Below are 21,629 nucleotides of genomic sequence, written 5' to 3' on the forward strand. Positions count from 1 at the left end.
ACTAATTATTTGGTTTTACTTTACTTACCATCAAGAACGATTTATTTTCATTTTGCTCACCATAAACGTCACATCCTGTACTGTACACTTGTAGGAGGTGGCAGAATTATTTATTCCTCACTGTCGTTTTACTTTGTGAAAAAATATTCGGCCATATATTTTGATGCCTCACAGAAAGGATTTGCAAAATGTTTCTCTTTCAAAAAAATTAAAAAAGGAAAGAGCAATCGGGTGTTAATCTAAATTGCATAATTACTTGATGCATATTTTGTTAACTAAGTTGTCGTGTTTAGTAGATTAACTGCTTTCTGTATTAATCTATAATATGCATAATGGATGCTTGCTTGCACTCAACTAGAAAATTACAGCGTATCATGTCGGCAAAGGATATATTATTAAACCTATTAATCGATAATTATCATTTCCTTCTGCATGGCCGTTTTATTTGAAAATAATTTATTTTTAGGATGATGTTGAAATCTCTAAGGGCTGAATTCTCACAGAACTGGAACTGGACTGGACTGAATTTTCACAGAATTTAAGGTTCTGGTAATATTTTCTATCTTCTATTAAACCATTAGATTTCGGCTTATCAACAGAATATGGAGATTTAGTATTTAAAATACGATGGTTTTTCGGGTTGTTATTGTGGCCTATGTAGCTAAGAATCTTTGACTTGCTATTGTTGTTCTCGGGCTAAGCTCTGTGGGGGCGGAATCCGCTATTAGAAGCGATAAGTCCGTCCTGATGTTCACGTCAGTTCTTATTGGGTCTAAAGGCGGTTTTCCACTAAACGGACAAAACAAAAACAAAACACAAACTTGTGTCGAATAAAACAGAACTGTAACTTTTCGAAAACTTTTTGAAGACTGGCGTGTTTTGCGACAGTTGGAGTTTTGTTTTTCGGGTCCCGCTTCAAAAAGGCGGTTTTCCACTAAACGGAAAAAACACAAAAACGAAACACAAACTTGTGTCGAATAAAACAAAACTGTAACTTTTCGAAAACTTTTTGAAGGCTGGCGTATTTTGCGACAGTTGGAGTTTTGTTTTTCGGGTCCCGCTTCAAAAAGGCGGTTTTCCACTAAACGGAAAAAACAAAAACGAAACACAAACTTGTGTCGAATAAAACAAAACTGCAACTTTTCGCAAATTTTTTGAACATTGGCGTGTTTTGCGACAGTTGGAGTTTTGTTTTTCAGGTCCCGCTTCAAAAAGGCGGTTTTCCACTAAACGGAAAAAACAAAAACGAAACACAAACTTGTGTCGAATAAAACAAAACTGTAACTTTTCGCAAACTTTTTGAAGACTGGCGTGTTTTGCGACAGTTGGAGTTTTGTTTTTCGGGTCCCGCTCGAAAGCGGTCACATCAAAAGGTTTCGACGTGTTTTGAAACTCAAGTCTGTTTAGTAGAAACGGTCGTGTTGTGTTTTCTATTTAAGTGATCCAACCCAATATTGGCGTTATCTTCTTCCCAAAAACAATATTTTAATCATTAATGATTAAAAAATATATGTGTACGGTTAAAGTGTTTACTTGCCTAGGATACAAACTAACCAAGTAAACACTTTAACCACGAATTCCATCCATGGATATCTGGGAAACCGCTCGAAGGATTTTTTTGAAATTGTGATGGCGTGACACGGACTGTGGAGTCTACCAAGCTAAAATATTTTTAAGGTCATCGTATTTCCGGTTATACCGGAAGTTGATACTAACTTTCTTATTTTAAATGGAATGTATATTATTGCAAAAAATTTAGGGGTTTCCATTTAAAAATTTCAAGTTTTCCACATATTCCGAACTTCATATTCGATAAAAAAAATTTGACCACCCTGTATAAAAACTGGAAAATTTTCATGTCAAATTCGATAAAGTAGGTCTTTCTCTACAAATTGTCCAATTTGCACAAAAAAATAGAAAGGGAAAACTAAATTTTGCTGACAGTCTGCATCTGTCAATTTTTGTTTAAAAATCGAAATATCTCGGAAACGGTCAGCCCTAAGGAGTATGCTATATGTTTTCAACTTAAAAATGGATGATGTTTCCATTTAAAATAAGAAAGTTAGTATCGACTTCCGGTGTGACCTTGAAAATATTTTAACTTGGTGGGCCCCACGGTTCGTATCACACCATCACAATTTCAAAAAGATCCTTAGAGCAGTTTCCCAGATATCCATCGATGGAGTTCGAGGTGGGACACTGTAGACGCACTTTTTTCCAAGGACTTCAGTATAAACCAGCCATAATTAAGAATAAACAAATCTTCCTTAAACATTTTTGGCTGATTATTGGAAAAATGTGTTCTGACTTCCTCGCAACAACCAGTGGAAAAGGACTGAAAACAAAAACAAAACTCGAACAAAATGTAGCCCGCTTGATGGAAACAAGAGTTTTGGGTTTGTTTTTGTTTTGTTCTAGAAAACACAAACAGGACATAAACTCAACTGTCCATTTAGTGGAAAACCGCCATAAGGCTGCTACGGACAGAGTCGCTATATGGTAATGCTTCTATTGGAACCACTATTAGAGATTCATTTTTTACGTTAAGTTGATTATTTTCTATTGGAATTTTAATGATTGAGAATTTATAGATTTAAATGTTTATTTATCGATCAAAAAGTATACTAATATCATGAAAAATATCAAGGATTCAAATTAATATGTTAAACAATAAACTTCAAAGTAAATGTATGAGACAGCGATTAAAAATGGCATGTACCTTTTTTGAATTTTTAACTTTTTTCAAATTTTGTTTTTATTTATACAGCCAATACCAGAGAATTTGTTTCTTCTTAATAAGTAATTAAACTGTTTAATAATTTTACAGACTTGAATTATATTGCAATCGAAGTAGCAAGACAATTGCCAATAAAGCGAACAAAAGCTAGTTATAGGGATGACATTTTCATAAGACTTCCCCACCCTAACTAAGGAAGTCTTTCAACCAACATCCCGTCAAATATTTGTTCTTGTGTATGATGTGTGTTCAAACATTCTTGTTTGTATGCTTTAATAGCACTAATGGGCTCGTTCTCTCAAACCAGATATCGTTATAATAACTTCAGCATAAATTAATTTCAGTTGAACTTTAGCGAGATATTTCCGTCAATTATCACTTTGAAGTAATTTGAATGTGTTATGATCACATTGACATTTTTTAATTAGAAAAATTATATATTTATTAAAAAGCAAAAGACCAAATTGTATTGACTCTAATTGTATCTGGTTAGTGATTACAATGAAGTTAAGTGGTTTCTTACAATAACGTAAGCAGTTTATTTACACCAAGTATTTGTTTCTTGCTTTATAGCCATTTCTGAGAAGTTGTAAAAGGTAGTCTCCATTATAATTCATGATAAAACCATTACCATAAAAACATTACATTACATTAAATTACTTTGATTATTTAAAGTTATTATGAATGTAACTCTTCAATGTCACAACTGCAATCATCATGGAATCTACACTGTAAAAAGAATTGACTCAAATTAACTCAATTTTACTCAATAATGTATCAATTTCTGTCCAAACTCGATCGAGTGAAATTTTCACTATATTAGTATGAGTATAACTAAAATTTTATGAGTGAAACTATTGCAACAGAAGTGAGTGAATTTTACTCAAATTCGAGTGAGTGACTTTTGACTATTCTTAGTATATAAAATCAATTTAGAGTTGACTTTTTCTCTAATATTATTTAAATTTAACTCTTATTGAGTAATTTTGTACTATAAAAATTGTCAAGGAGGGCGGCGCTCTACGGCCTTCGGCGCCAGTCGCCTTTGCTTCAATTTCATTAATATCTGGAGTGGTTTTGCACCACTTTATATTTTAGATCTCGATTAAAGGAATAGACGTTTTTAGTAGTGAGGTCACATACGCCAAATAATGTGCAACCTCATATAGGCTATTGAATATATCCAAAAAAAAAAAAAACAGGGTTAAAAGGAACTATGCCCTTCAATTTGCAATTTTATTGCATGAGTCATTCAAAGGGTCATTTTAGATGAAAAAAACGCGGAGTGCTATTAAATTAGAGGGTGGAAATTGGAGATAGGGGTGAAATTGCACCCCTTTCAGTTTTTTAATTGTCGCTCGAAAACGAAGCAAAATTTCGCTATAGTTCATAGGAAAAATTATTTAGAGAATTGAATTTCCCATGGAAATAGCTTATTTAAAAAATTTGAAAGGAAAAGGTATACCTATGCATTGCTGCATAGAAAAAAATGTAGATAAAACTTCCTTTTAAAATCCTATATTCAATAGACTAATAGTTCACATTGTCATGAAGAATTCTCAGTATTTCTACTAGATCGATTTTCGACCTTATGTACTTTGGACATAAGTGCCAAACAAATGTCTTCATTGTCATGACCTTAAATATCGCAATATTCTGGCAATACTAGAAATATTTAAAAAGTTTCAAACCCCAAGTGACAAACTAAAAGAAGTACATAATTTATATATTTGAATTTATAGAACAATATACACTTTTATAGTAATTAATAAATTAAAAGTATATCAATGTTACTGAGCATGCGCATTAAAGATAATTTTATGTAAGTGAAGTAGCCTCGCAACAGGATATCATTCAAGAAAATTTGGTTACGGTTAAGACTACGTCTATAATAAACCACCTAATGAAATAAACACTCGATAAACACACTGACACAGTATAGCACCAAGAAAAACAATAAAAATACTTAGTAGAACTAGAAAATGCCAAAATTAAACAAACTAAGAGAAAATACGCTGACAGCGATGACATATTAACAAGATCTCACCTGCGAATGAGATTATTCTTCCCGAGAATGCGCATTAGGGACAACCCGGCTAATGTTAAATTTTTACTTTTTAAATTTAAGAATATTATTTTACATCGTTTTTTGTAAGTTTTAAGCACATTAGTGTATCTATTTTACAAAACACGTGTTGGTTATACTTAAATACTTTTAAATCCTTCTAAAAAAAATAAAGGCTCGCATGTGGCGCCCTCTACAAAATGCGAAAAAACGGTGGGGAAATTTATAATCCTCATCCCGAAAAACCCCCATATGCGAAATTTCGTCAAAATATTATGAGTGTGGCAAAAGGTATTGCAAAAAAATTGCAAATAAAATTTAACTTTAACACCCTGTAACTCCGTTAATAATCAGTTTTGGAAAAAATGTTATAGAAAGAATTAGCATTTATTTTCGGTCTAGAATTATCCCCTGAATTTTCCGGACACCCTGTATTTGTAAATAGTGAACAAGGATTAGATTCGGTGTGCATAATTTTAACTATGAATTGCGGGTTGCCTAAATATGTGACGTCACACTAAAAGAGTCTATTGATTACCTAACTGATCGGACGAATAGATTAACATACTATATTGTACGTTACAGATACGTAAGTATAGGTAACTATCCGTTTATTTAACTAAATATTAATCGAGACTCAAAATAATATTGTTTTTAATTATTATAATCAAACCACTGCATTTATATACGAGTTTATTTGGAGAATTTAACGGGTACGTATATTTGAGTGAAATAAGTCAGTTTTGGAACAAATATCACAAATGAGTAAAATTATCAAAATACTCAATATTAAGTGAAACTATACTCAATAATTTCATTCAATGGATTTATTCCTCACCTTTTTGCTTTCACTCACACCGATTTTTTTACAGTGTACGAAGGTCTAGAAATATATTAACGCATATACAAGCCGCTATGATATTTTCTATACAGTCTATACGTATATCATATTTTAAAAATAACTTGCTGGACGTTAAAGCAACATCCACGCAAAAGGTAGGGTTTCCCATCAACTTCTGACGGGTCTCTGACATTTGCGTCTAAAGCTAAGCAAGAATTATTAATGTTTTTTGGTTCTATGTATACTACAGAATTCACTGGATAAATATAATAATAAGTATATTTTTCCTTTGAGAATGTTTCTCTCTAATTCTACAAATTCATAGGAATTTATCGTCGGAAAGATTTTTCTGCAGTCGTTATTTTTTGCTTATTACTCTTTGTTAAGGGTACTATTAGGACAAAAATACAACATATTTCTTTGAATGATCACATTATTCAATAATTTCAGTACTTAAAACAGGTGTTTTTTGTATTAATTATATTTAACATCATTTCTGTAAAGCATGACAAAGCTCAAGTTTCTGTATGCAAGCAGAACAACATGCTTGTTAAACAGAACACTATATTAGGTAGTACCACTATGTTGGATTATCGCACCACAAATAAATCTAAACATGTCTGCTGGGCCACTAGAACACGCATGCTGTAACATCTCAGCGGGTGATAACGTGATTAATCTGATTGGTTGAGTCAACATAATTCAATGTAAATTTACATTTTTATGGGTATGTACATTTACATCGATATAGAAAAAAACACATTAAGGAATAACAGCAATAAAGTTTAAAAGGTCAACACTAATTACAATGTAAAACAACAATAGATCGAAAAACGAAAATATGCATTCAAATTATACATATTCAAAATTCAATATAAAGAGTTTAGGAGCGTATTTTTGAGGTCAAAATAAGATTCCTATAAACGTGGGTCCACAAATGCTTAGTTTTCGATATACAGGATGTTAATTTTTTTTATTTTTTTCGATTCTTTAAAAATATGTTGGCATAAAACTTGGGGCACGGGGACTTTTTAGGATGCTAAATTTAAATATGTAATTGCCTTTGACACTGCTTGTAGAGGGCGCCACCTATAAGGGTACAATTGAATTAAATTGGTCCTACCTTTTATACTACCCCGCACATTAACGCTTCGTATTAGTACGTTTATTCCCTTATCAATTTTAAGCAAAAAAGATATACTTGGTCGAAATCCCTCAGACCAACCGTTTCCCAGATATTTGCTGAAGAAGAGTTAAATGCACACCATATTTTCAAATTTTATTAACTACCTACTTAGAGTAGAAAATTTTAAAATTTATTTTCACCATTTAATGATCTGCTTGATGATCACCGGTAGTGATCTGCTTGAAGCAACCGTTTCGGGAAAATCACTGCTGACTAAACGGTGATTTTCTCGAAAACGGTTAGTTGTAAGAAAAAAATGTATAGAGCTAAAATTCAAGATCATTGCATTAGGCAAGTACTGATTAGATGGTGAAAATAAATTATAACATTTTTCACGGTCATATTAATTTTTTTTTATTAATAAATCATTTGTGTGGCTTTTTTCTGTCTTTTCTTCATATAATACTAAAATATTTCCATACCTTAATTTTCATTTTGCTAGTAGGTATGTAAATTTTACGTAAAAAAATGTTTTCAATTTTATACAATCATTATCACTACTACTCAAATATAACAAATACTCACTACAATCACTACTATCGTAGTAAGTACCTTGGTGAAATCTTGTAGCATTCACAGTTTTTACACAAAAAAATGTTTTCTGTTTCCTTAACAATTTTAGATGGATCGCAGTAAATTTGCCCTTTTACAAGAAGCAGGTTGTAGGCAAGGCAAGAAAATGGTTGCAATTTTAAAGTTTGTTGCAATGCGACGGATGAATATCATTTTACTTCATTAGATTTATTTTTTGTTAACACTCAAAAAATGTAAAAACAGGTACTTAAGAAAGACATAATTCTCTTTATTAAAACTGGATGATAGTATAACATACACAATTGTTTGTTATAAAATCAGGTCGATTGATTTCATATCTACTTGCAAAATATCATACAAGTATGCTTGAACCACTCTAAAAGTTAAGTTCAGTTGTATTAATACCACAGTGTAATTAGGAGAATGTGTAAGATATGAAAAATTTGTTGTATAACCAACCTGTTGATTAAACTTCATGTATATAGTTTGTATAGCACTTAAGTAGGTTTTACTCTGTAGGCACCAGTCCAGAACAAGTCCAATTAGATGACCGTAGTTATTAGCACCTTTTGTAATATTTAGTAAAGTCCAATTGCTAGTTAAATTTTTAGGTTAAGATAGTTGTCAAATAATAATTCATAGTCTTAGGATATACTATTGACTTAACGTCGATTTATAATCTTGGTTGCCTATATGTGTTGCCGCGGGATTTTAAAAACAAATCGAGGCCAGAGCGGAAATGAAAATTGGTATTACTGTATACAGTTACAATATAAAATTAGGTGGAGGAAGTTCTCCGACATTTTAACTCGAGAACCTCTGTCTGGCAACATCCCACGCTACACATATAAAGCACATTTTTCCGCATAATCTGATAAAAATTGTGCAAGCAAACATCGTGCAAAAGGTATGCATTCATATTAAATTAGATGTGTTCAAATTTTAAGAATTTTGTAAGGAATTTTAAATAGATTATAAAACCACGTGTTAAATTTTTGTATGCTAATTAGGACTATTCTTTTAATAATTTTAGCTTTGCCAGTTTTAGCTTTTTTTTCGTTGTCGTTAAGTTGTAGAGGCAACACGCAAGTTATTGTTCTCCTCAAAAGTGCTCTAAAAAGTGTGAATAAAACAACAAACCTGATTACAAGTTACACATCAGAAGATACAAAAGAGGTAGTATCATAAATATTTTATATTACACCAAAATCGTAATTATCAAAGTTGTGACAGTGCTGTGTAGTATTATAGACCATATAACATCAGTCTATAAGGATGAGTGCAAATGAACTCTCAATGGAGCAAAAAATTGATGCTATTCTAAAAACGGTCACGGAAACAAAAAATGAGATAACAAACATATATTCTGAATTAAATGAAATAAAACTGGAAAACCAGATGTTAAAGGGTAAAATAGCTGTTATAGAGGAAAAAATGGAAGATATTGAAAGGAAACAAAAAGTGAGTGACTTAATCTTTTATGGCATATCAGAAGTAAATTTTGATTCTCTCGATAGTATTGAAAATAAAGTTCTGGATATAATAAAAAATATACTGGATGTTCAGATTGATTTTAAGCATATTTCAAAAATTCACAGAATGGGAATAAAATCAAAACAAGATACAAATAAATGTAGGCCAGTGTTAGTTACATTTACTAACATAAGAATCAAGTATGAAATTTTAAGTAATACAAGGAAGCTTAAAAACCATAATTTTGCTATAGCTGATAACTTTACAAAAACGGTATTGGATGAAAGAAAACAACTAATTCCGTTTCTTATTAAGGCTAAAGCAGAAGGCAAAAAAGCTTACCTCAAAAGAAATAAAATTGTTATAAACAATACGGAATATACTCTTTCTATGATGACGCAAACAGTAAATAAAGGAGCTGCAGAAGTAGATGAAAACGTGACTGTACCATCGGCTGGTTGCAGTGGTAAAAAGCGTGATCTAGTTCATACACAAAGCTCTATACGCCCACGACGAGCTAATAAAAATTAGGAAAAAGGATGCCCCAATAACTTAATTATAATGCATCAAAATATACAATCGTTACGAAACAAATATGATGAAGTCAATGTATTCTTGGAAGAATATTACGACAAGTTCAAAAGACATATTGATGTGCTGTGCTTATCGGAACATTGGATGTATAAATACGAAGAACAGACTGCTAAATTAATTGACTATAAGGTGGTAGCATGTTTCTGTAGAAAACAATTTGAGCATGGTGGTGTAATAATTTTTGTTAAATGTAACACAGATTTTGTAAACTTGGACGTGGTAACCTGTTCTGTAGATATAAATTTTGAATGTACATGTGCAATGTCAAAAACCTTAAAACTTATAGTTATATGTATATATAGATCTCCATCTGGTAATATGGAAATATTTTTGAATAGTTTTTTTGATATGATGACGGAATTAAATAGACTGTATAAAAGTTTTAATTATATTATTTGCGGAGATTTTAATATTGAATTCGTTACAAGCAATAAAAATTGCAGAGACTTTGAGAATGTGCTAAATATGTTTAATTTAAAAACTACTGTAAAGGAACCTACACGAATTAATAAAACATCATCTACAACTATTGATAATATAATAATAAGTGGTAATTTAATATATTCAGTTGAAACAAAGGAAATAGGAGTATCTGATCATAGAGCTCAGATTATGTCAGTGGTAACTGACACTGTAACATTTAATAAAAATATTGTTGAAACTAAACGTAACTTCAATGTTTACAATCAGAAAAGATTTTTAGAATTAGCCCATAACATGAAATGGGACATACTGTATGCTATTACCGATACAAACATAGCGTTTGATACTTACTATCAGTACTTTAATGAAATATTTGAAAAGGCCTTTCCTTTAAAAAATATAAAGCATCGGGATGTTCCGGTTTATAGAGGCTGGATTACTAGAGGTATTAAAATATCATGTAAGAATAAAAGATGCTTGTTTATCTTAAAAAAATTTACAAATAATGAAAATGTTTTGAATTATATTAGAAGTTACGAAAAAACACTTAAAAAAGTAATTTACTATGCAAAACAAACATATTTTAAAGATAAAATAATAAACGCAGATAATAAAATCAAATCAACATGGAAAATTGTTAATCATTTTACAAATAAAAATATAACTTCGGAAAGAAAAGAAAATATTGAAATTAAAATAAATAACAATTTAATAACAGATTCTTGCCAAGTAGCAAATGAATTTAACAACTTTTTTATTAATTGTCCAAAGGATATTTTGCCAAGTACCAGTTCAAAAAAGCCAAGCGTAAATTATGTTAATAATGCTAAATTTAACATCATACATCGATTTCGATTCAGAACTGTCACACAAATGGATATAAAAAAAGCAATACAAGCACTAAAACCGAAAATGTCTACAGGTTACGATGATATCCCTATAACTATCATAAAAAATGCTTCAGATGTTTTGGTGAAACCATTAAAATATTTAATAAATTTGTCCTTAGTAAATGGTGAATTCCCCGAGTGTTTTAAAAAATCAATAACAAAACCGCTTCACAAAAAAGGAGATAAAACGCTCCCTACCAACTACAGAGGTATATCTTTATTGCCATCTTTTTCAAAAATCCTCGAATATATAGTTAAACAGCAATTATTATCATATTTAAGTGAGGGTAATATTTTAGATAGTTCACAGTTCGGTTTTAGAGAAAATTGTAATACCACAGACGCCGCTTTTAAATTAATAGAAAATATTAACGCTTGCTTGGAAAATAGAGAAATTCCGTTAGGCATATTTTGTGACCTGTCGAAAGCCTTTGATTGCATTGATCATCAGATATTATTAGATAAACTTAATTACTATGGTATAGTTGACACAGAAAGAAATTGGTTTAAAACATATTTAGTTGCAAGACAAATGTGCACTGAAATAATTCAGATCGACGGTTGTATAACAAAAAAAATTCGCTCGGAGTTTGCGACAGTTCAAAGCGGCGTGCCGCAAGGATCTATTTTAGGACCACTTTTGTTTTTATTGTACGTTAATGATATTGTTCCTAATTTCCCAAACGTAACATTTTCGTTATTTGCTGACGATACCAGCTTGTTGATACGGGAGACTAACAGAAATAATTTAATTCAAAAAACTCATAATATATTAGAAAGTATTTCTGATTGGTTTCTCGCCAACAAGTTGGTTTTAAATTGCAGTAAAACTAACAACATAACATTTCAACTACGCGGAACGACAGACATTATTCTAAAATTAAACGATGATCAAATCCAACCGGTAAATTCAACGAAATTTCTGGGAATTTATATAGACTCTCAACTAAACTGGACCGAGCATACTTCTAATTTAAAAAATAAGTTAGGAAAAGCCATTTATGCAATAATAACCATAAAAAGAAATGTTGATTATTGTACAGCAAGAATTGTATATTTTGCTTACTTCCAAAGTTTACTGCAATATGGAGTAGAATTGTGGGGGGGGTCTACTGGTTTCATAGATATATTTATGATACAAAAAAAAGCTATTCGAATTTTGTGTGAATTGTCTTGCAGGGAGTCATGCCGAGGTTATTTTAAAAAAATAGGAATATTTACTCTAGCTAACTTATATATCTACAGAGTAGCTATTTTAATTCATAAAAACAAACATTTAATAAACACACCAAGTGACTTCCATGGTTACCCTGTAAGACGGCAAAATCTCGTATTACCAAAATATAATTATACTACAACGCGTAATGGTGCATTGTACACTGGTATTAAAATTTATAATACATTACCGTCTTATCTGAAATCATTAAATTACAAGGCATTTAAACGTAAATTGAAAATATTTTTAAAAAATTATGAATTCTATTCTTTAAATGAATATTTTTTAAGTATGAGATAGTAGAGCGGTTTATCACGTCCTGCGAAACAAAAAATAGTTTAAACGTACTTAGTTTATGTGTGTGATTAAATTTACTATCAAATGTTTTCGGATTTAAATATGTTGTTTTTTCAAGTATTAATTTTTTTATCCTAGTCAGCTGTATATTTATTGGATGTAATTAAGCAAGGTCATAATTATAGTAATAATTATTGGGGTTGTTGACAACGAAATACTTTCCTTACACCTTTAATTAGGTTTGCTGTTACGTATATAAAATGTAGTAATACTACAAAAATGTAAAATAATTATAATTTGCTGTAACTGAAGGAAATAAATGTTTACTTACTTACTTACTTACTTACTTACTTAATAAATAAAGAGTAAAGAAAAGGAAAATTATATAGAGTTACCGAATGTAGATTCGAATAACTAGATTAAGAATAATTTGGAGTAGGAATGATGTAAGAAGTAGAATTGTAATTGGTTCATGAAGAATCCAGTATCCGATGTTGATTGGTTTTAGACTGGGAGTTGTATCATTTATCTTGCACATAGATCTTGTACCTGATACTGTTAAACCGCTGTAAGTTTTTATTTTTTCCATCAAAGTTTATAATGGCCGAATCACTCCACTAGGGGAGAGTGAAGAAAACAGAGCTGTCCATCCAGAATAGTCCCTAGTGGCGCCTAATAAATAAACTTATTTTTTTGGTCTCTGTTGAACTTAAATTTATTTCCTATCCTTCCGACAACCTGATACCAAGTCAGTTCGGTGACCATATAACTCGCAACCCACGGCCAGCCGAGGCAAACCAAACTTCTATAGCCCGTGCAGACTAGAAGAGGCTATAATAGTTACATAGATACGATAGATGATGGTGGAATTACAAGACATGTTCGATATGCCCCCATTTTCTTGGATGAATAGGTGGATCCTTCGATTGAAATTGAATTGAGCCGTCCTCAACATTTTTGGATCTTTCCGAATTACGTCCGCCTTGTTTTGAATCCTACGCAATAATTCTTCCTGGGATTCCACAGGAGTAGCGTAAACTTTATTCTTCAAGGTTCCCCATAGAAAAAAATCTAACGGCGACAGAAACATCTCTCCCTATTCTTCCGATCCACTTGTGTGGAAAAGTATTATTTAAATGTGCAGTTACATTTGCACTAAAGTGCGGAGGAGCACCATCGTTCATAAACTACATCTGAACACGAAGATCGAGAGGGACATCTTCCATTAGAACCGGAAAGGAATTCGCCAGAAAATTGAAATAATTGTCGCTATTCAAGCGGCGCGGCATGACAGGACCCAGAAGGATGTCATCGATGATCTCGGCCCAAACATTTATTGAAAATTCCACCTGAAAGTGGTTAATACGCCTCGCATGAGGCATTTCTTCTGCGTAATGGTGGAAATTACGTGAATTAAAGATACCACTTCTGGTAAAACCAGCTTCATCAGTGAATAAAATTCGGCTGGCGAAATTTGAATCATGTGCCCGCACTCCTTAAATAAAATGGCAAAATTGAAGTCTTCTCTCAAAATGGTGTGGTAAAAGCTCCTGAATAGACGCATGATAAGGATGGAGGAGCTGTTGTCTTATGATGCGATTAATTGTACTTCTTGGTATGCCAAATTTCACTATCAGACGGCGAGTACTGATTTTTGGATCTTCAGCGACCCTATTTAAAACGTCTCCCTCAACGGCTGCATTTCGTACTTGAGGACAATCCACACGGTCAACGGCTCGAACACCAAATTGCCCAGTCTCCTGCAAACTCTTTTCAATCCATGTAAATCGGTAATCTGGAACCCGTCGATTTGGGTATCGCCCCGCGTAGACCTTACACTCCTACCCAAGTTGTCTTCGCAAAATCCTAAGACTTTGATCAGTCCGTCATCTCTTCATTAGAAAACGCCATTCGAAACGAATGTATCGGACTGTCCGACTAACGTGAAAAAATTGACAATAATTCATTTATTATAAAATGACATCATCGCTTACTACGATAGTAGTAATTGTAGCGAGTAATTGTTGCACTTGAGTAGTAGTGATAATGATTGTCTAAAATTGAAAAAAATTTTTTGCGTAAAAACTATGAATGCTACAAGATTTTACCAAGAGCACGAAAATCTCGAAAAAGGACTGATGCATCAATAAAAATAAAATGAATTAATTCCAGCGACCAAATAAAAAGTTCTGGTAATTCTTGTACCAAGATACTCATGAATTTACCACTAGACCAAGGCAGATGGACGTGGTTGCTTCATCAAAACATGAGTTTTACTTAGGAACAAGTCCACAGCAAGTTTCATTAAAATCCATAGTAACATTCTCCAGATATTAGAAAAAACATATTTTTTTCAAGAACTTTGACAGTCAATAGCAGAGGAGCCAGGCACTTTTTATTAATGGAAGTTAGGTCAAATCGTCTTCTCTTGAGCCAAAGAATGTCGCAGTACCTTTTTGATCATGTGCTTATGGGACACCCTGTATAATAAGTATAAGAAAGATGTGGTGTGTAGAACTATAAGTGGTTCAAAATAAAATACAGTAGATAAAAGAGTGGTTGGGATGCCCCTGCTCATTCAGACAAAATCTCCATATCTGGATTTTTTTCCGCCGGTTTACTTTATTCAAAAATAAATTGCCAAGTGAGGACTTTTTATAGCATATATAATACGTCTCCACCAAGTTCTTCCGTTTGTCAAATCCCTCACTGCCTTCACACATTCGATCACAGGCTTACTTTCAAACGATATAAGATTTAAAAGGAGATGGGCAAAGTAAGGAGAATGTGTTGACGAATCCTTTCCTGCAAGGTTATTGCCTTTTATCTAGATGTAAACTCGCATTGCTTTGTTGAGTGTATAATACTGCTCGAAAAGTTATTTTATTTGCGAATTTCCTTCCAATGCATTCTGAAAAAGTATCGTTTACTTAGTTCGATCTTGATAACCATGTCCCTGAGAATAAAATCTGGCACTTACATGGAATTTTAAAGAATGATTCACATTGAAACATGTTTTCAAAATGTGCGGACAATGTCCCTTCTGCTGTGCTTAGATATACTGGGACAAGTACATACAATATTTTGTATTCGTCATGAAAATATTTTATAATACAAGATGTTTCTAGTTTCTAAGGGATCTAGAAATTCCACTACATCTAGCGAAGTGATAATCAAAAAGTGACTGTTGTAATAAATATAGTGTTATGATTTGTAAATATGATAAAATAAACCAGACAAAACGGAGACAAAAATTTAAATTTTTGAATTAAATTTAGAGACATTTACTTAAAATATAGACAAAACTAACATAAAAGCGATGTGGAACACAGAAAAGATTAAAACGAAAGATAAATTTAAAAGTAGAATAAGTTTTGTAGCAAAATAAGATAAAATCGTTCAATGAAACGCATCAAAATGTCAAAATTATGAAAAAAATAGTTTATAAGGTAAATTGTTGATAAAATGCATTCATGTAATATAGAAAAGTTAAAAATCATGGCAAAGAACAATTTATTAAATTTATATTAGTGTACAGATTTAAGCAATTTTGAAAAATTTCAAAATTTTGTCGAGTTGACCGACGGACAGAAGAGTTTCACTCATAAGTGAAAAACTATAAATCATGAATAAAATTAATGTAGTATTAAAGTTAAGCCATTGTAAAAAGTTTCATATAACGTTTTCGTAATGACAGATCTATGTATCGACAAAATTGGTAGAATTGTAGATGAACTGCAAAGTGACTTGCGTAGTGTGTAAAAGACCTTCTAAACATTATAAACTGTATTGAGATCCCAATCTAAGTTCAAATTAGTGTATAAACTGAAAGTTTTCTATGAATCGGTAGACCTAAAACCATTTCAATATTGATTGAAATGGTTGCTTATTGAAGCAACATAAACAGGAAAAGACTGTTAATAAAAGTGGAAAAATGTTAATTTTGAAGATATTGAATAAATCTACAGGCATAAAATCAAGCATAATTTAGTCAAAATTCCCAAAATTAAACAAAATTTGTTATAAGTTTAAATTTGAACGTAGACAGAAGTTATAGGTACCAAAATGCTTAGAAAAATGAGTGGAATCTAAATATGTAAAGATCATGCTGATTTAAAACATGCATAAAGTCAATATCTTAAGACAAAAATTTCTCAAAGGTTTATTTTGACCTCCATCGCAACGAGTCATTTGTTTCTAGTTTAATAAAAGTAAAAAAATCGAGCTCGAAGTAGCCAGTCTCTCATAAGTGTCCAAGCAAGAAACAATCGTTAATTTTGTACCAAAAGAATATCAGAAAAAATCAATAAATGTGTAAAAGTTACCTATGCAGAAACCAAAAACGTGAAACGTCAAAATCATTTTGAGTGATGTCAAATGTCAGAAGTAAACAATGTCATACATTGCCAAAATACATAAAAGGTTTTAATCATAAAGAGTAGTGAATTTAAAGTTTAGACACTAAAATCTGAACACATGTAAAAATATTGCGAAATTCATAGAAGCTGGTAAAAGCTAAAAGTGGAGTGAAGTGGTAGCAGTTCCTGCAAATTACACATGCCAGTTTCGAGACCAACAGGCTGCAGATCCTAATAGACCCGGGAGATATTAGACTGAAGTTCGACGACATCTTTCTCGTTTATGCCTCTGAGAGTACTGAAAGGTAACCGAGAGACAAGTACAATAAACTAAATTTAAAAGATGGGCTGCGGGACACCTTTGTGAAAATTCAATTTTCCTTTTCAAAAAAATATGTGTATATGTGTATAGTTCTTTTCATATATATTGTAGAAATAAAAAACTCTTTTATATTGCCGATAAAGACAAAAACGGGGTCGTAAATACTTGTCTGCCTTGCAGAACAGGATCCTATTTAGGCAAAGTTTACAGAATATAATATTTAAGTCTCCCTTCAAACAATTCACAACAAACACTACTACACAATGGCTATAAATTGAAAACAATTGTAGTGAATTACAAAAGTTATCCAATAAAAAACTTGTAACAAAACAAAAATCACTACTCAAAACTCTATTCTAAGAAATAAGAATGACAGCATTGCAGCACCAACTCCTGCCCTGTACCGCGCAAATTAAACTATCGGAAATTTGCACCGTGTGTAATTGTTGATTGTCTCTGTCTCACATTAGGAATTTGAGAACTACGTACGTCTTAAGCCGGTGTCCCATGCATCCGAAATCCGATGTACGATATCCGAAAATATTTTAATTCGTACAAATGATAATATTATAATTCACATGCATCCGAAATTAATCTCATAGAAATCAAGTATAGAACCCTGGAATTTATTACAAGATGAAAGTGAAACATTTTCATATAACAACCATAGGTATATATCGTAGAAAATATACGTAGTATTATATTTTCTACAGGGTGATCGAGAATGATTGACCGTGCCGCCTCATACTGATTTTTGATGTGCGGCATACCAGTTTTTGATACCAATACTAGAATCATGAGCGCAGGTTGAGGGATTTTAATGGTAAACAAATAATTACGTTCAAACGTCAAATAAATTAGGTTACTGTCAAAATGGAAATTCATAATAAAAATATCAATTATTTAACAAAAATCAAAGTTATTTCACAAATTAAGCAATACTGATGGACCAATAAATGTTATTATTGTTATTATTATTAAAGAGGATGACAGAATCAAATGTAGGTTTAGCCTAACTTTTCCAAAATTCTTATTTCATTTACAATTAGAAAAACTTTTAAATAAAAGTTTGATGTAGCTAATTTTGAATAACGACTGTAAGTGCTTCAGCGATTTTATTTTTAAAACGTTATGAGTTAATTTTAAAACAGAAGCACTATTGTGGCTACATTCTTGGCATCTAAGACGATTCAGCTATACAGCGATACGCTGCAAGCTGCTGTTTTTCATCAAAGCAAACTGCTGTATGCTTATAAGACGACTATTTTGCAGCTACTGCTTTCACACTTCTGAATATCCAGCGCAAGCGATCCAGCCCAAAAATTTATGCTGTACATTTTAGTTAGCTGTCGAAATTCAGGAAAAGTGTCTTAAAAAAATTTGCTTCAAGCAAATGCAAGCAGTTGGAAGTGCTTGATTATGTTAGATGGTAGGATTGTCTGTATGACCGAGAGCAATAAACAACAGTTACATGCAATATATAATAACAGAGTAATTGGAATTTTTTCACATTTTATTGAATATTTTACCTTAAAATTACATAAAATCCATAAAAATATCTATATTTTTACAATAAATGTTCAATATGATGTCCATTGTTGTTCAAGCAGGTATTAATTCTTCTTTTCATATTATTAAATACATTCTGTAAAACATTTTGTGTAATACTCCTAATTTCGTTTGTAAGTGCCTCTTGAAGTTCTTCAATCGTGTGTAACCGTTGAGCAAATACTGAATTTTTTAAAAAACCAAATAAATAATAGTCTAGGGGTGTAAGGTCAGGAGAACGTGGTGGCCATCTATCTCGACTAATTATTCGATCATCATAATACTCTCTAATCAACTCTAAAGTTTCGTTAGAGGTGTGAGCTGTTGCGCCATCTTGCTGAAAGTATCCATGATGGATTTCATCGTCGTGAAGTTCCTCAAAAAATGGTAACAATATTTGCTGCCGATATACCTGCCCAGTTACATTTTCACGGAAAAAATATGGTCCGATTATTCTTCTACGTGACATAGCTACCCAAACACCAAGTTTAATAGGGTGCAGAGTTGTTTCACGCAAAATATTAGGGTTTTCTGTGTTCCAAGAGCGATAATTTTGGGAGTTTACGTACCCACTTAAATGAAACCACGCTTCATCAGAAAAAAATGTTAGATCTAGAATATCGTCATTCAGATTTTCGTTAAACCAATTACAGTATTGCACACGTTTTCCAAAATCTAACGGAAGTAGTTCCTGCACAACACTAACTTTATAAGGATGAAAATGCAACTTCTTTACTGCTTTATGGCATGATCCATATGATATTCCTATAAACAATTTAGGAATAATGATACAAATTTTAGAATAAATATTTGTTATTAAGTACCTGTTTGAGCAGATAACCGACGTAGTGATTTGGTTGTACTAGCTCGTAAGCGGTTTTCAACATCTTCCAAGACTTCCTCTGTAAGAATAGACTTTCTGCCTGGAGATTTTCCTCTTCAAACACTTCCAGTGTTATGGAAGCGTTCCACTAATCTCTTCACGTGTCTCGAAAAAATTTCATAATCAGTTTCATCATTTGGAAATTGTTCTTGAAATTGTAAATGACACGAATTCATCGAATATTTCCAACCATTACCATTGTTTTGTCCACTACGAAAATAGGCCTCCAGAAGAAATTTATCATGTTCTAATGAAAATGCCGTGTTAACCTAAATTAAAAAACCGATTAGGTTAGAGAACAACATACGCAATAAATTAATTACTCACGTATAATATCCACCTACTCTAACTGTAGTATTGAAAAATACTGTTTTATAATGTCGCAAAATATATCAGGTAACAACAAAATCTACAAAATAATATTCAAGCCAAAAAATCCGTGCGCCAATGAACAGAACGTCAAATTGTGAAATCCCCACAGAACACCATGAAATTGCACGGAAAAAAAGTAATTTTAGCAAACGGAAATCAGTTTTGATAGCAATTGAGACAGGGTACGTTCAGAATCCGGTCAATCATTCTCGATCTCTCTGTACATTCGACATTATAATATAACATTTATTTGACTGTAAATATACCAAACAACAATCATAGCATGTTAAGAAATAAAAAAGTGAAGTTAAAAAACGTACGATTTCGGATAAAAGTTAAAATTATTTCTACTTTTTCCGACGTCGAATGAATTTAAAAAATTTCGGACGAAAATGAGCGGTAAAAATTTGAATGTATATTAACCAATAAGAACACTTTCGGACCTTCGTATCGTCGGAATTCGGATGCATGGGACACCGGCCTTAGAGAGATGTTCAGAATCTGTTTTGTTGCCAGCCCAGCTGTGTTGCCAAATGTTTTTGCGAGTTAGTATTATACTAAAAATGGACAACAAACATTGCAAAAATGAAGTGAATAATGCAATTATTCTTTAAATAAATATATGCAAATTCAGCATATTATACTTTCAGAACATTACTTAATATTTTATACGTAAATATCTGAATAAATTAATTTCGTTCAATTTAGCAATTATTCATTTAGGGAATATTTTTACATATCGCCAACACAGGGCCCACGTCTGGCGATTCAAGATCCTGCCCACCTAGGGTAAAGTGGAGCAACCTTTAAATTGAATTGAAAATATGTAATTAATATCACTTTATTTCTCATTAATTTTGTATTCAATTTATCTAGATGAGTATACCTGATAAGAGCATTATGATTTGTGAAATAAATTAGCTGTCATAACATTTATTTTACTTTCTACGAACATTTAAAAGTCTTGCCCTACTCTCCCCCTATCACACTTGCCGGCAGGCTTTGAAATTTTTTATGTCTACTATAAGTATGAAAAGAACTATACAGCGACGTATTTCTCACTTATGCCATGTTCATAAGTTGAAGAGAAGTACCGATTTTATCACAAAATTTTGTTGGCAAAGTGTCGCAAGGGACCTAAAAATGGAAAACCTTGTACGAAAATGTGAAAAACATCTTTATTTGTCTACCAATTTCTCATTAATGCCAATTAGAAATATGGCATTATTATATTCGAAAAGCTCATAAAAAACATTGGCATAAGTCCTACTAAGGACTAAAGAAAATAGGGCATTAGAAAAGCTGCGGAAAATTTTTCGTTTTGGTTAACGTTTTTCTCGTGAATAAATTAAAGCTTATTGCAAAAAAAGTGAAAGTATTCATTCTTTTAAAGGGCATAAGTCCCTGATGAGGACTATATGCTAAAAATTTTTTGAAAAATTGTAGAAAAATTCATGAAAATTGTTACGTCTTTCTCGCTTATGCCATTTTGCATGCATGTAGGAAACTACATTATATCATATAAATTTATGCATAAGTCCACATTGGATTGTCATGTAAATTATTTTGAATTTTAATACGAGTCGGGTCGACAAAGTAGAAAAATAATAGAAAATTGCCACAATTCTCTCGTTTATGCCGTTTCGTACACGAGTAGAAAATATTATTAAAAGCCATTTTCAAGAGTGGCATGAATGCCACAAGGTACCGTCGTATGTAAAAATTTTTAAAAAGTTTATTTCATCGCCTGCGCAATTTTCGAAATACTTATACTTACTTGCATTTAGCGTATTTTTAATTTTTATAAATATAAGTAATTCATGTATTTAATGAAAGTTAATAATAAACTATTTCGGCATAAGTCCCCACATATTAGAAATGATTTTTAAT

Source organism: Anoplophora glabripennis, unplaced genomic scaffold (genome assembly GCF_000390285.2).
Source record: "Anoplophora glabripennis isolate ALB-LARVAE unplaced genomic scaffold, Agla_2.0 scaffold930, whole genome shotgun sequence".
NCBI lineage: Eukaryota > Metazoa > Arthropoda > Insecta > Coleoptera > Cerambycidae > Anoplophora > Anoplophora glabripennis.